At 38.1% G+C, this 13,646-nt stretch overlaps 1 protein-coding gene and 1 pseudogene across 3 annotated transcripts in view; one reads left to right on the top strand and one right to left on the bottom strand.

The window, feature by feature from the left end:
* The window catches only part of CDH12 (cadherin 12), a 1,057,614-nt gene that overhangs the window by 429,634 nt on the left and 614,334 nt on the right, over positions 1-13,646 (top strand). The window lies entirely within an intron of this gene.
* Positions 12,657-13,630, bottom strand: LOC131504232 (nucleoporin Nup37-like; annotated as a pseudogene).

The following is a 13,646-nucleotide window of genomic DNA, read 5'->3' as shown; positions in this document are numbered from 1 at the left end:
TGCTGGGGTGCCTGGGTGGCTCAGTCAGTTGAGCGTCTGACTTTGGCTCAGGTCAGGATCGCGTGGGTTTGAGCCCCATGTCCGGCTCTGTACTGACAGCTCAGAGCCTGGAGCCTGCTTTGGATTCTGTCTCCCTCTCTCTCTCTGCCCCTCCCTGGCTTGCATTCTGTTTCTCTCTCTCTCTCTCTGTCTCTCTCTGTCTGTCTCTCTCTGTCTCTCTGTGTCTCGCTCTCAAAAATAAACATTAAAAATTTTTAAATATATTTTAGTGCCACCTCATTCTAACATATTTGGGATCATACAGTCAAAAAGAGTTTAAAATTAGTGTAAGAATTCAGGGATTTAGACATACAGAGGATTAAGTCCCCTTGTTATGTTCTGTGTTATTTAAATTACTTGACTGTATCACAATAATTCACCAGATAATGGCATTTTGATCTATACTTCTATGTAGCTTAATTGTTTTTGAATGACCTTGAAGAAACTGAATCTTATTTTGATTATCTGGCTTAGAATTGCCTGTTTTATTTATTTTGGGGGGAGGTGAGGGAAAGAGCTGAAAAATTGGACTCACTCATTGACATAATTCTTATGCATTGACTAATGTTAAAACTGTATGGTATATTAATGAATGAAGCTCACAGGATGAATATAAGGATTTAATTTTTCCTTTTTACTTAATTATCTGTTACATTTATAACTTTTTTTTCATTTTCTACTGTTTAAGTCCATATCCTCTAGTATCATTATTTTAAATTAAATGGCTTTATTTTAGGTATATTATAACCAGTCGCAAGTTTATTTCTCTTTTTTTCTTTGTTTTTTCAATATATGAAGTTTATTGTCAAATTGGTTTCCATACAACACCCAGTGCTCATCCCAAAAGGTGCCCTCCTCAATACCCATCACCCACCCTCCCCTCCCTCCCAACCCCCATCAACCCTCAGTTTGTTCTCAATTTTTAACAGTCTCTTATGCTTTGGCTGTCTTCCACTCTAACCTCTTTTTTTTTCCCCACCCTTCCCCCATGGGTTTCTATTAAGTTTCTCAGGATCCACATAAGAGTGAAACCATATAGTATCTGTCTTTCTCTGTATGGCTTATTCACTTAGCATCACACTCTCCAGTTCCATCCATGTTGCTACAAAGGGCCATATTTCATTCTTTCTCATTGCCACGTAGTACTCCATTGTGTATATAAACCACAATTTCTTTATCCATTCATCAGTTGATGGACATTTAGGCTCTTTCCATAATTTGGCTATTGTTGAGAGTGCTGCTATAAACATTGGGGTACAAGTGCCCCTATGCATCAGTACTCCTCTATCCCTTGAGTAAATTCCTAGCAGTGCTATTGCTGGGTCATAGGGTAGGTCTATTTTTAATTTTTTGAGGAACCTCCACACTGTTTTCCAGAATGGCTGCACCAATTTTCATTCCCACCAACAGTGCAAGAGGGTTCCCATTTCTCCACATCCTCTCCAGCATCTATAGTCTCCTGATTTGTTCATTTTGGCCACTCTGACTGGCGTGAGGTGATATCTGAGTGTGGTTTTGATTTGTATTTCCCTGATGAGGAGTGACGTTGAGCATCTTTTCATGTGCCTGTTGGCCATCCAGATGTCTTTAGAGAAGTGTCTATTCATGTTTTCTACCCATTTCTTCACTGGGTTATTTGTTTTTCGGGTGTGGAGTTTGGTGAGCTCTTTATAGATTTTGGATACTAGCCCTTTGTCCGATATGTCATTTGCAAATATCTTTTCCCATTCCGTTGGTTGCCTTTTAGTTTTGTTGGTTGTTTCCTTTGCTGTGCAGAAGCTTTTTATCTTCATAAGGTAGTTCATTTTTGCTTTTAATTCCCTTGCCTTTGGGGATGTGTCAAGTAAGAAATTGCTACAGCTGAGGTCAGAGAGGTCTTTTCCTGCTTTCTCCTCTAGGGTTTTGATGGTTTCCTGTCTCACATTCAGGTCCTTTATCCATTTTGAGTTTATTTTTGTGAATAGTGTGAGAAAGTGGTCTAGTTTCAACCTTCTGCATGTTGCTGTCCAATTCTCCCATCACCATTTGTTAAAGAGACTTTTTTCCATTGGATATTCTTTCCTGCTTTGTCAAAGATTAGTTGGCCATACATTTGTGAGTCTAGTTCTGGGGTTTCTATTCTATTCCATTGGTCTATGTGTCTGTTTTTGTGCCAATACCATGCTGTCTTGATGATTACAGCTCTATAGTAGAGGCTAAAGTCTGGGATTGTGATGCCTCCTGCTTTGGTCTTCTTCTTCAAAACTACTTTGGCTATTCGGGGCCTTTTGTGGTTCCATATGAATTTTAGGATTGCTTGTTCTAGTTTCGAGAAGAATGCTGGTGCAATTTTGATTGGGATTGCATTGAATGTATAGATAGCTTTGGGTAGTATTGACATTTTGACAATATTTATTCTTCCAATCCATGAGCATGGAATGTTTTTCCATTTCTTTATATCTTCTTCAGTTTCCTTCATAAGCTTTCTATAGTTTTCAGTATACAGATCTTTTACATCTTTGGTTAGATTTATTGCTAGGTATTTTATGCTTCTTGGTGCAATTGTGAATGGGATCAGTTTCTTTATTTGTCTTTCTGTTGCTTCATTATTAGTGTATAAGAATGCGACTTATTTCTGTACCTTGATTTTGTATCCTGCAACTTTGTTGAATTCATGTATCAGTTCTAGCAGACTTTTGGTGGAGTCTATCAGATTTTTCATGTCATCTGCAAAAGTGAAAGCTTAACTTCATCTTTGCCAATTTTGATGCCTTTGATTTCCTTTTGTTGTCTGATTGCTGATGCTAGAACTTCCAACACTATGTTAAACAACAGCGGTGAGAGTGGACATCCCTGTCGTGTTCTGGATCTCAGGGAAAAAGCTCTCAGTCTTTCCCCATTGAGGATGATGTTAGCTGTGGGCTTTTCATAAATGGCTTTTATGATCTCTAAGTATGTTCCTTCTATCCCGACTTTCTCAAGGGTTTTTATTAAGAAAGTTTGCTGAATTTTGTCAAAGGCCTTTTCTGCGTTGATTGACAGGATCATATGGTTCTTATCTTTTATTAATGCAATGTATCACATTGATTGATTTGCGAATGTTGAACCAGCCCTGCATCCCAGGAATGAATTCCACTTGATCATGGTGAATAATTCTTTTTATATGCTGTTGAATTCGATTTGCTAGTATCTTATTGAGAATTTTTGCATCCATATTCATCAAGGATATTGGCCTGTAGTTCTCTTTTTTTGCTGGGTCTCTGTCGGATTTAGGAATCAAAGTAATACTGGCTTCATAGAATGAGTCTGGAAGTTTTCCTTCCCTTTCTATTTTTTGGAATAGCTTGAGAAGGATAGGTATTATCTCTGCTTTAAACGTCTGGTAGAACTCCCCTGGGAAGCCATCTGGTCCTGGACTCCTATTTGTTGGGAGATTTTTGATGACTGATTCAATTTATTCACTGGTTATAGGTTGTTCAAGCTTTCTATTTCCTCCTGATTGAGTTTTGGAAGAGTGTGGGTGTTTAGGAATTTGTCCATTTCTTCCAGTTGTCCAGTTTGTTGCCATATAATTTTTCGTAGTATTCCTTGGTAATTGCTTGTATCTCTGAGGGATTGGTTGTAAGAATTCCATTTTCATTCATGATTTTATCCATTTGGGTCATCTCCCTTTTCTTTTTGAGAAGCCTGGCTAGAGGTTTGTCAATTTTGTTAATTTTTTCAAAAAACCAACTCTTGGTTTCGTTGATCTGCTCTACCATTTTTTTAGATTCTATATTGTTTATTTCTGCTCTGATCTTTATTATTTCTCTTCTTCTGCTGGATTTAGGCTGTCTGCTGTTCTGCTTCTATTTCCTTTACGTGTGCTGTTAGATTTTGTATTTGGGATTTTTCTTGTTTCTTGAGATAGGACTGGATTGCAATGTATTTTCCTCTCAGGACTGCCTTCCCTGCATCCCAACGCGTTTGGATTGTTGTATTTTCATTTTCGTTTGTTTCCATACGTTTTTTAATTTCTTCTCTAATTGACTGGTTGACCCACTCATTCTTTAGTAGGGTGTTCTTTAACTTCCATGCTTTTGGACGTTTTCCAGACTTTTTCCTGTGGTTGATTTCAAGCTTCATAACATTGTGGTCTGAAAGTATGCATGGTATGATTTTAATTCTTGTATACTTATGAAGAGCTGTTTTGTTACCCAGTATGTGATCTATCTTGGAGAATGTTCCATGTGCACTCGAGAAGAAAGTATATTCTGTTGCTTTGGGATGCAGAGTTCTAAATATATCCGTTAAGTCCATGTGATCCAATGTATCATTCAGGGCCCTTGTTTCTTTATTGACCGTGCGTCTAGATGATCTATCCATTTCTGTAAGTGGAGTGTTAAAGTCCCCTGCAATTATCACATTCTTATCAATAAGGTTGCTTATGTTTGTGATTAATTGTTTTATATATTTGGGGGCTCCCGTATTTGGCGCATAGACATTTATAATTGTTAGCTCTTCCTGATGGATAGGCCCTGTGATTATTATATAATGCCCTTCTTCATCTCTTGTTACAGCCTTTAATTGAAAGTCTAGTTTGTCTGATATAAGTATGGCTACTCCAGCTTTCTTTTGACTTCCAGTGGCATGATAAATAGTTCTCCATCCCCTCACTCTCAATCTGAAGGTGTCCTCAGGTCTAAAATGAGTCTGTTGTAGACAGCAAATAGATGGGTCTTGTTTTTTTTTATCCATTCTGATACCCTGTGTCTTTTGGTTGGCGCATTTAGTCCATTTACATTCAGTGTTATTATAGAAAGATATGGGTTTAGAGTCATTGTGATGTCTGTAGGTTTCATGCTTGTAGCAATGTCTCTGGTACTTTGTCTCACAGGATCCCCCTTAGGATCTCTTGTAGAGCTGGTTTAGTGGTGATGAAGTCCTTCAGTTTTTGTTTGTTTGGGAAGACCTTTATCTCTCCTTCTATTCTAAATGACAGACTTGCTGGATAAAGGATTCTCCGCTGCATATTTTTTCGGTTCATCACATTGAAGCTCTCCTGCCATTCCTTTCTGGCCTGCCAAGTTTCAGTAGAGAGATCAGTCACGAGTCTTATAGGTCTCCCTTTATATGTTAGAGCACGTTTATCCCTAGCTGCTTTCAGAATTTTCTCTTTATCCTTGTATTTTGCCAGTTTCACTATGATATGTCTTGCAGAAGATCGATTCAAGTTATGTCTGAAGGGAGTTCTCTGTGCCTCTTGGATTTCAATGCCTTTTTCCTTCCCCAGATCCGGGAAGTTCTCAGCTATTATTTCTTCAAGTACCCCTTCAGCACCTTTCCCTCTCTCTTCCTCCTCTGGGATACCAATTATGCGTAGATTATTTCTCTTTAGTGCATCATTTAGTTCTCTAATTTTCCCCTCATACTCCTGGATTTTTTTATCTCTCTTTTTCTCAGCTTCTTTTTCCATAATTTTATCTTCCAGCTCACCTATTCTCTCCTCTGCCTCTTCAATCTGAACTGTAGTTATCTCCATTTTAATTTGCAGCTCAGATAGCATTTTTTACCTCCTCCTGGCTGTTCCTTAGTCCCTTGATCTCTGTAGCAAGAGATTCTCTGCTGTCCTTTCTAATGTTTTCAAGGCCAGCGATTAATTTTATGACTATTATTCTAAATTCACTTTCTGTTATATTGTTTAAATCATTTTTGATCAGTTCGTTAGCTGTTGTTATTTCCTGGCCGTTTTTTCTGAGGGGAATTCTTCCGTTTCATCATTTTGGCTAGTCCCTGGAGTGGTGCAGGAATGTGGGGCACTTCCCCTGTGCTGTCTTGAATAACTTGCGTTGGTGGGCGGGGCCACAGTCCGACCTGATGTCTGCCCCCAGCCCACCGCTGGGGTCACAGTCAGACTGGTGTGTGCCTTCTCTTCCCCTCTCCTAGGGGTGGCACATCTGGGCTACTTGCACACTGCCAGGCTCGTGGGGCTGGGGATCTGGCGTATTAGCTGGGGTGGATCGGCAGGGTGCACGGGGGCGAGAGGGGCAGGTTCAGCTCGCTTTTCCTTCAGAGATCAGCTTCGGGAGGGGCGCTGTGGCAAGGGGAGGGACTCAGACCCTCCACAGGGGTGGATCCACAGAAGCACAGCTTTGGGTGTTTGTGTGGTGTAAGCAAGTTCCCTGGCAGGAACCGGTTCCCTTTGGGACTTTGGCTGGGGGATGGGTGAGGGAGATGGCGCTGGCGAGCGCCTTTGTTCCCTGCCAAGCTGAACTCTGTCATCTGGGGCTCAACAACTCTCCCTCCTGTCGTCCTCCAGCCCTCCCATTCTCCGAACAGAGCTGTTAGCTTATAACCTTCCAGATGTCAAGTCCCGCTTGCTGTGGGAACACACTCGGTCCGGCCCCTCCACTTTTGCCAGCCAGACTCGGGGGCTCTGCTTGGCCAGCGGGCAGCCCCTCCACCCCGGCTCCCTCGCCAGTCTGTGGAGCGCGCACCGCCTCTCTGCCCTTCCTACCCTCTTCCGTGGGCCTCTCGTCTGCGCTTGGCTCGGGAGGCTCCGTTCTGGTGGTCTTCTGGCGGTTTTCTGGGTTCTTTAGGCAGGTGCAGGTGGAATCTAAGTGACCAGCAGGCGCGGTGAGCCCAGCGTCCTCCTACCCCGCCATCTTCTGCAAGTTTATTTCTCAAATACATTCTTGTTGTCCTGTTTAATTTTGTTTAATTTGCCTTCAAAAGTTGGAAAATACGAGGAAAATTGACCAAAGGCAATAGTTTTCATTTGCTAGCCAATCATAAAGAGTTATCTCAAAAGAACTTTCTAATGATTAAGGAAACCAAATAGAAAAGTAATTTATTAAAAGATCACTCAAATATCTACAGGTACTAGCTCATAATTTTAGAACTGGTCCCTATACATGTGGTTTCACCCAATATTTATTTTTTAATACACAAATAAGTTTCCTTCCTGTGTCCATATCTCCCCTTATTAAATACATCAGAATTTTATATATCCATTCAGGATTTTTAAAATGAGATGACATTTGCCATGTATGAAGCTTGTTACTATATATTCATTTGTACTTTATTTTACAGGTCTTGGTGTTGTTACCGAATGAGTGAAAAGTTGTTCTTTACAATTATTCTTTAGATCTTTCTGTCAGTATGTCTCCATTGACAAAACTAACCAAATCATACTAGAGTAACTTGTCTAAATAATTAACTGTAGAGAATTGTGTAATGAAGCGTATTTGGAACAAGTTGAATACAGAAGAGTAGTCTATGGGGCGCCTGGGTGGCTCAGTTGGTTAAGCGTCAGACTTCATTCAGGTCATGATCTAGCAGTTCGTGGGTTCGAGCCCCACGTTGGGCTCTGTGCTGACAGCTCGGGGCCTGGAGCCTGCTTTGGATTCCTTGTCTCCCTCTGTCTCTGCCCCTCACCCGCTCACATCTGTCTCTCTCTATCTCAAAAATAAATTAAACATTAATAACAAAAATTAAAAAAAAAGAAGAGTAGTCTATGGATAGGCAAACAACACCTAAAAACTTAGGTAAACCTCTGGAATTAGGGCCTTATGCAAGAAGAACATAGCCTTCTATCTCCTAATTACTGTGTTCAGGAATATAAGAGAATAAACATTCCTTTGCAGTATAAAAGAGTACATGTTGGAAACTACATGCTAATGCAAGGAAGGAATTTCTCATATGTATGTTTGTGGTTAGCATTATTGATAGGGAACACACTTATTAGGGAGAAAGAACATTTATCTTAGTGATAGCTCTCAGAAATGGAAATTGGTTATTTCAATTGATTGGTTATTTATATTTTAATCTGGTTAGACCTAAGAAGTTACATTATTAAATCTTCATATTCCATGATTAAAACTTGAAGAATACTTTCAAATTTCAAATATATGCATATTAAGGGTACGTCGTAGATGGTCATTATTTGAGTACAAGTGATTTTGAAAAATATATCATTTGAAGAGATAAATCAACCCATTGCATGAACATGGCTATATTCAGCAAATCTAAAGGTTTATTTCTGGTGTTGCTTACCTACACACCATGTGCAATGTTTGATTCTTTCTGGGTTCCTTCTAGGTAAGAACTTTTCTATATAAGAAGGAAACCTTCCTATTTTTAATTTTTATATTTGCTTATAAATATTCTGCCCAAGCTACATACAGATAAACTACAAAGGAGCTGAACAGGTGTTAAAGGGGAGGCTTTTCAATCTCATTTTTGGTTGAAGATAATGTAAATCACTTATCCACATGTTCTCAAATACCACCCCAGACAGTGCTATCAAAAGTATTCATAAGATACTGGTTTTGAAACTTGGCACTTTACCCTTTGGAAGTTATAGAAGATTCAATATTGAAGTAGTCACAGAGTTTGAGATCCAGAGAGGATTTTTTGGAAGTGCTTCAGTTCATTTTAGACCCACAAACTCAGGGAGAGTGGCTTTGATGTGTCTGTTCGGAGAACTGGCATATATCTCCTGAACTTCAAGGGCACAAGAGATATGTCATGCATTCCACAGGCTGAGAGTTTAGGACTGGCAATTGTTGCATGGACAGAATGAATAGAAGTTGCTTGAGTGGGGACTTCCTGCTTGTCCAGCATTTCTTATAACAGAGGATGGGTGAGTATTTTTCAGGGAACCTTAGAGAGAGACACCCTGGGTCATTCGAGGAAGGCTAGGTGATGTCAGGGGAAGGAAGCTAGAAGTAAACCCTGGGATGCTACGCAGCTTACAAATGACATGTAGGTAGCCCACCAATTTGTCTGTGAAAGAACACGTCTGTCTATGTAGAAGAAACTTCAGGTAGGATACCCAGGTGATTTTAGGATTGAGGGGGGAGCGATAAGGAATTGACACAGCGCCACCTGAAAGAAAGGCCAACCTTCATAGAGCATTCATGCCCACAGGGTACGGATGCTCGATCACCACGATGGCGGGAAAGTACAGCTTTCCTGCCCTTCATTCATCTCTCCTCCAGGTTTCATCCTTTTTCTGTCTTTGGAGGTGGTGAGGGATATTTGGATGTAGGAAGGAAAAGGCTGCAGGTTTTTTTTTTTTATATATATTTGTTTTTACACATGACAGGATATATCAGTTATAAAAATTGACTGAACTAAAGACTGAACTAAAGTCTTCTGTTGACTAGATTAAGCACAGGTTTTAATTATCTAACTGTGATCAGAATATTCCTTGTTCCATGCCCTAGATTTCATCCAGGGAGAAGGAAAGGATGAATTCCACAGAATAGCTTACTTGGGTAAAGTGGGTGTTGGGGTGGGGAGAGAAGAGAGTTGTATTCTTATTATGTCCTTTGTGTGTGTAGTTTGGTCATCCTGTTTATTCAGCCTCAGCATTCATTCATTCACTGTGTGTGTGTGTGTGTGTGTGTGTATGTGTGTGTGTGTGTGTGTGTGTGTGTGTGTGTGTGTGTGTGTGTTTGTACACGCATGCATGCATATTCACAGCAAAATCACTGCCTGGAAAATCATATTATATTTGAGTTTCAGTGGCATTCCAAAGTAAACTCAATTTAAGATATTACAGATTTGTATCATTTTTACTATATATTTTTTCCTCTTGGTAGTTGTATGATTTTAATTGGTTATTTTAATTAAAGAGCCCCATTATCATTATTTTATTTCCTACGGCTTCTCATTTGGTTTGAAAGTGAAAAGCAGTTCAATACCATCATTATTCTACACTTTCTTGAAATCATTAAAACCTTACCTCTTTCTTTTGTATATGCCAAAGTTCTGGCTTGCATTTAAAACACACATGCATACATATATAGTATACATGTATATGAATGTACATATATGTGTATGTGTATGTATCAGGAAAAGGAAGTTTGTTATCTCTGAAAATGAAGAGCCTTTAGAAACAAAACCAGATCTGGAATATAATTTCAAATCCCTCAGTTGATGGCTCATATCTATTTAACTCGTACTAGTTAAACAAGTTACATTTTTTCCCTAATAACAATGGATTAATGTATATAACCTGAGTGGGATAAATATATTTGTGTTATTCTAATGTATTTGTATCATGGAGTTTGATAATTTGAAAATATATTTTAAATCAAATACAGCACGGAATTAAATCCCTTTACATTTTCTGGTTCATGTTATGGAAATTGAATTGATTAATAAATCTCTAAGCCTACTTGTCTTACATTCACAATATGCTATTTATTTGAAATCTGTCATATAAAACCTCTTAAGTATCAACTTGTACACATAATTGGTGCTACTTTTTATTTTCATGATAGTTTTAGGATTTCACAAGTCACTATGGGCTCATTTTACATGTGACAGCCTAAGCCTCATCTTCAACAGTTACTTATTAATTATTAAGGCTGCCTTGAACCTTCCCCACAAGATAATTCATAAATGTATAGCCTAGTGAAATTTTGTGTTGGTGTGTTAGGCTGAATAGAAAGTCAATGAGTAGGAAACAAATCATAAGAAAATCATTTCAAATTCAGCGATAATCTTTATCTAGACTTCTGTTTCGAATAAGATTGCTCCTATAGATATGCATACAAGCTGTCTAACATAGGACTTTTTCACTAAATCTGCTTTTGAACACATGAGCATTATGTCAGCAGTGAAGAGGCCCACAAATAATGTTTAATTGAATTTGAATGAAAGTTGGCCTGTGTACTACTTATACTATCACTAAAGCATTCAATATGCTGTCTAAACTACACACTGTTGATAAATAATTTGTGTTGGGATTGTTTACATCACAACTGACGTAAAATGATTGCACTGATAATTCACTTACAATATACATACTCAAGTTTGGAACCAGAGGTGTTCTTTACACCTTGAATAGGACACTGATTTCCCTTCAGCTCTCAACCCTTTCCAGTCAAAGATGACCTATGATTAGACTCTAGACTTTTTATCCATTCTCAAGACTCTGATTCACTGATTCACTGTGGATAAATCTCATTATCCTCTCCAAGTAGATGGCTACAAATGGAGTGTAGCCTTAAACTGAGAAGCCTGATTATACCCACACATAATCAAAGCAATATTAAGAGAATGAAATGCAGGAATATCACAGAAATTATCTTGTGTCACAATTGGATGTAAATAGAAGTCACTGAGACCTCAGTCATATCTGTGCCTCATACTATTCATTTTGCCTTTTAATAATGCAAATACATAAAAGGAAAAGAAAGCAATGAGGGGGCCAAAGTTGAAAAAATGGGTAGGAAAGGTAAACAAAATCAGAACCAGAAGGTAGTATATTATAGATTATTTTGTGTACCTTCCTTTCATTCACCAGTGTTATTTTCTCTACTGAAAAGTCTTTTATAATTTAATGAATAAATATAATAATGTAATCATGAGTAACATACTATGAAAGTGGCATTTTAAATATAGCCACTCAGTTTGTCACTTAGGATCCTATTTTATAAAATAACTACTCTCGTGTTTTTAGACTTCCTTGGAGAAAAATATCTCTTGCATTTCCTCTCTTTACATCCAGGAACCAAACATTTAAAGTTTTTATTGCTAACAGCTATAAGTAAAGCCATGTCTGTGTCCCCTGTTCCAGTCATTCTCAGACTCCTCACACATGGATGAAAACTTCAGACCTCACTTTTGTAGCAATTCCGTTCTCCAAAAATGTATACAATGAGATAGGAGTACTACTTAGTTGTTGGAAGCAATAATTCATCATTTCTTTTTTGGTGTTTGAGTTGCTTTTCTTTACTATGTAATTATTTTGCTACAAGAATATTTAATAAGTAGACATTTTACAACTAAAATTATACTTGGAATCATGAAAAACACAACATAATTACTTGAGTTTGAAATCATAGTTAGAAAGCCAGAAGGAATCATGGAAAGCACAACATAATTACTTGAGTTTGAAATCATAGTTAGAAAGCCAGAAGAAAATTGTCCTGATTCTCTAAAAAGACATACACAGGAAAATTGAAAAAATAAAGAAAAAGGGGGGGGGGGGAAGGCAGTCACTGACTTTTGAAGTTATAGTTGGACCATAATTTTTTTTTTCAACAAGCCAGGATTTTAATGCCATCTATTAACTAACTGCCTTAACTTTGAATAAATTATCAAAAATTAAAAAAAACTAATTTTGGAGTCTATTATATGAACCATTTTCCCCACAATTTTCCTGATTATATAAAATGTTTGAGTTTTCAGTATTGTTTTTTACAATGGGATCCTGAGTTTAACCACAGCTATAATAAATCATCCTTTTTCAGAGTATCTGTGGTTTCTTTCACTATGGGAGACAAACTGATTTTCTTAGAATCTTAAATCAAGGGATAGACATCACCATTTATACTAATCTGCTGATTATATTCCAGAAGTATCAAATAGTGAATTAAAATATTTTAGGAAACAAATTTTTAAGACAGTTGGTTTTTATTGAAGCAGTGATAAACATCCATGTTTTGATATTAATATGTGGATATTCTGTTGTTTATATTTCTTTTTTTCTTTTTTATCAAACCATTAACATTTTAGTTAACAAAAGCAACAATTGGGACATTTCTAGAGCTTACAGTATATTTGACATAAAAATAGGGAGTTCTCCAAAGTATGTATTAAAAATACAAAGTGTGTGGACTAAGGTACACAGAAAATTTGTTTTACATTCCAGTTACCCAAAACAACAACTTGTGCCATCCTCCAATGGCACACAGTGAGAGAATTCTATTCCAGGAAAAGCCAGATCTACTGACTACAGAACCAACGAGGACAGACTGAGGGTGTCCTAAGTGATGAATTTGAAACTCGCTTGCCATTTTACCAGGATAACCAGTGGTTGCAAACGAGTTCTCATTAACTGTAGACCACCTGAATAGGCAGGCTTGATCCATGTGGACAGGTCTCTTATCTTGAGGATAACTGGTTCGAGTAATATCCCAAATTAACCAGTCATTTCCTGAAACAGCTCCAACTTTGAAGGTGTTTTTGAAGCACCAGTGGGCTGGCATTAATGGCATCTGTTCAATTCAAGAGATAAGATAGCCTGTTGAGCTGAAAGATCATAAAACCGGCTTGTCCCCTTCTCTGCAACCATCAGCTTAAAAGTTCCTTAGGATGCCAGCACACATTCATTCCAGGGGAACGAAGAACAAAATGAGTTGTCTGCATTCCTTCCAACTTCCAAATCCTGAGGTATGATCATCACTCACACTTGCAATTTCTTGGCTATCTTTGGGCTCAAACACCAAACCATTAACGAAATCTGAATGGCTCTCTAAAACCTTGTATTCATTTTTGTCTTGAAGATCTGATGTCAATAACCTCATTTTCATATCGGCAGCTGAAGTACAAAATTTGATTATTGGAGGCAATGAATCACATCTAGTTTCTGGGCTCCAAGCTATGCCATCGATTCTGACACCATGCTGAAATGTTCATAGTGTTTTATACTGAATTCCTTCAATGTCTGTACAATGTCTGAACTGTACACATGCCAATGACCACATAATTACTGCCGCCATATGCAATTAAGGTTTCCTGAATCCCTACTCTCAAAGAGATTAAATCCTACCACATGCACATAACCTTCACTATCCACAGTGTAGGTAGCATTTCTTGTGGCGTCTTGCTTCATCTTGTATGTCAATACT

The sequence above is a fragment of the Neofelis nebulosa genome, chromosome 1 (assembly GCF_028018385.1).
Source record: "Neofelis nebulosa isolate mNeoNeb1 chromosome 1, mNeoNeb1.pri, whole genome shotgun sequence".
In the NCBI taxonomy this organism is placed as follows: Eukaryota; Metazoa; Chordata; class Mammalia; order Carnivora; family Felidae; genus Neofelis; species Neofelis nebulosa.
Note: the sequence above shows the minus strand (reverse complement) of the source record. Positions and strands in the feature narration are given on the sequence as shown.